The sequence below is a fragment of the Mastomys coucha genome, unplaced genomic scaffold, assembly GCF_008632895.1.
Source record: "Mastomys coucha isolate ucsf_1 unplaced genomic scaffold, UCSF_Mcou_1 pScaffold13, whole genome shotgun sequence".
NCBI lineage: Eukaryota > Metazoa > Chordata > Mammalia > Rodentia > Muridae > Mastomys > Mastomys coucha.
Window position 1 is genome coordinate 72,353,847 of NW_022196895.1, and position 3,315 is coordinate 72,357,161.

Genomic DNA, 3,315 nt, shown 5'->3' on the forward strand with positions numbered 1-3,315 from the left:
TCATCTGTTTGAGGATGTTTGGTCAGGGCTGAGCTGGTGCAGAGAACAGACCTGAGGGGGCAGTAGGGAGGCAGGGATTGCAACCCTGCTCCAAGTGGGCCACTGGGTGGCCACTTCCCATTGTTCAGCCTGTTTGCTTACCCCTAAATGTGTGCTTGGCTTAGACTACAGTTTTTTATATCTTTTCTAAAAAACATTTTCAAATCGTTTCCTTTTTTGAAGGGGGGGAGAGCTCGAACACAGTCCCCAACTACCACAAATTACGCAGTCGAGTTTCCCGAATTTGGGGAAATCACAGAGGTCAGCACATCTGGAGTGCAATGGATAAGCCTCGCCCTGGGAAAACCACCTTCGTGATCGTGGTATCTCCCCTGCCAGGTAAGTATTCAAATTGTTTCAATAATTGCTTTTTTTAAATTAAGAAAGCCAATAGTACACACACACACACACACACACACACACACACACACACACACACACACACTATTCCTGAGCATTCTCTGAAGTGTGGTTGATGTACCCAGTGATACTCCATTGGAGAAAACTGATTTCTCTTCTTTGCCAGCAGGTATCAGTTGGAGATAGCTTCTTGGTACTGGAACCCCATCTGGCTTAAACCATTTTCTGAGAGGGTGGTTAGGGATGGAGGGAGAAATGGAGAGCAGGGGGAAGAGGAGAGAGAGAGAGAAAACATGATGTGAGAGTTAAAGGATCAGTGAAAACATATTAAAAATATATGGCATGAAGAGTAGATGGATACATGAGAGGCTAGAACAGCTGTGGAAACCATGTCCTGGAACAAGTAGCGATCTCTCTTCTTTACCTTCTCTGTGAGATGGATGTATGGTATGTGTACCTTAAAAAGTTGCTGTGAGTGTAAAGTTAATTCACACATCTACAGTATGACAGTGACGGCATCCAGCACCAGTCACTCATGTCTCTAACCAGTTAACCTCTAACGTGTAAGCCTCATAACATTTCTAAAACTTAGGATGCTGTTGTTGTTTTCAGGGACAGCGACATGAAGTCACTTTCCAGGAATCGCAGAGCCAACAGGGTAGCATGCTGTAACCAGCTAGCTCAAGCTCTTGATCATAGTGCAGGCCTGTGTGGTCCTGTCCTGCAGTGGTTAGGCAGCGTCACTGAAGGTCCTTTCAGCATTGGCTTCCTGGAATTTTATTCTATTCAAACGAGATCAGAGATGTAACTTTTTCAGAGGGGTCGGTCACAAAGTCGGTCAATGACTTTAAACTCTGCCATCTTCATCTGACTTGTCGGTGCTAATTTTCATCTCAGGGTGTTTGACTTCTGCCAAACATGACCTACATGGTAGTTCTTCTCCTTCTCCTCCTCCTCCTCCTCCTCCTCCTTCTTCTCCTTTTCCTCCTCCTCCTCTTCTTCCTCCTTCTTCCTCTCCTCCTCCTTCTTCTCCTTTTCCTCCTCCTCCTCCTCTTCCTCCTCTTCCTCCTTCTCCTCCTCCTCCTCTTCCTTCTTCTTTTTCTTCTCCTTCTTCTCCTTTTCCTCTTCCTCCTCCTCCTCCTTCTTCTTCTTCTCCTCCTCCTCCTCCTCCTTCTTCTTCTTCTCCTCCTCCTTCTTCTTTTCCTCCTCCTTCTCCTTCATTTTCTTCTCTTCCTCCTTCTCCTCCTCCTCCCCTTCTCCTTCTTTTTCTCCTCCTCCTCCTCCTTCTTCTTCCTCTTCCTTCTTCTTTTTCTTTTTCAATAATAAATAAAATAAAAATTAAAAAGTGACTGTACATTACTACCATAAAAGATACTGTTTCAAGGCGTCTTTGCCTGTGAGGCACGCCCGTCTCTCACCCATAGCCTATCTTGAGAAACTGAAGATCACAGAATATCTTTTTGTCTGTTTGTTTGGACTTGGGGGGTAAGCTCTCCTCACACTAGAGCCCAGTCTGGCCTGGAACATTCCATGCATCTGGGATGGCCATGAACTCTCAGCAGTTCTCAGGTTTCAGCTCTCTGAGTGCTGGGAGCACAGGTGTGAGCCGTCATGGCCAGCTCACACGAATGTCTTAATGGATGATTTTCCAGTGGATGCCACTTCAAACAGCTGTCCTGGAGAACAGGCTGTGACCCCTTCATCTGAGTTTCCCTGCAGACAGGTGGAGGTTGGCACTTGGCACAATGAATGTTTTCTGTGGAAAGAAAGGGATTTCATCATTTAGTAAATGAGTGGTTAGCTTTAGGTCCAGGATGAGTCAGTGTTAGGAGTGGATGACACAGACCCTCAAGGATCAGGCAGGTGCTTAGTCCAGATGTGAGTAATCAGGGTGTCGGGCTGGCGGTGAGACAGACAGGTGGTCAACGCCACATCTGTATCAGAGAGCTTTCTCTGAAGTGGATGACAGATCCAGGGCCTGCCAGGAGGGGCATCCTAGGTGAGGATGATGGTGATGGATGGGAGACCGGGGCCTGGTGGAAGGTGGCAGCCGTTTAGAGGCCAATATTGGAAGCAGGGAGAGATGGAGGGTGGTGCCTCAGGCCTTTCTGTTTCTGAGCCTGGGAACATGACACCTCCCCTGCCCAGAGGGAAGAGGGTAGCAGCCATTGCCAGGGTGGGTGGGAAAGGCTGGAAACTGGGAGGAGCAATGGATTTATGCCCTTTATGCTCTTTTCTCAGTAAAAACAAGGAAAAAAATGTTCCCTGTAGGGTCTACATGGGAGAAGAGTGAGTAGGAGCACAAATATTCTGCAAAGCAGGGACCCCAGGAGATATGGGGAGGACACACACGTGGTCTCAGGGCAGAGGGGGAGCAGCTTCCCTTCGTATGTTTAAAGAAACATGTCATGAACACTGACTTGTGTCATGTTTCCCGGAGTGGCCCTCCTAGCCTGGTGCCCACCTGGCATCTGCCTGGCTCACCGGCCTCAAGGTATGGCAAAGTATGCGCTGGAAAGGGTGCAGTCCAGGGCCAGGCACAAGCTGCCATCTTTCCCTAGCCGTCTTCTCTTGCTGGAGGGCAAGCGGCTGAGGGCTCCTGTAGCCGGTGTCACGTGCAGCTTGGCCCCCCACTTCGATGCTCTTTCTGTTTTGCTGTGTGTTGGACTTTGGCTTTCAAGTGTTTGGCCTGTGCTGCTGCCCTGTTCTGACTTTTGGGGTGACTCCCACGCCCAGGTTCATGACTCTGGCTAGCAGAGTTACTTCTCTGGGATTCCTCCACGAACCGCGGCGTTTCCAGGAAGCCGGGAAGCCCCGCCCCCAAAGGAGCTTGAGCAGCATCAGCAACAGCCACTGCTTGTAGCTGACAAATCTGTAATCAGAGAAGCTAGAACTTCTACTTGTGAATGCCTTCCC

At 48.9% G+C, this 3,315-nt stretch overlaps 1 non-coding gene across 1 annotated transcript; it reads right to left on the bottom strand.

Annotated features, from left to right (window-relative positions):
* Nucleotides 1-222: 222 nt before the first annotated feature.
* On the bottom strand, nucleotides 223-386 carry LOC116087926. The gene has a single exon (XR_004117701.1). It is a non-coding gene; the product is annotated as a U1 spliceosomal RNA (small nuclear RNA).
* Between the last annotated feature and the right edge of the window lie 2,929 nt (nucleotides 387-3,315).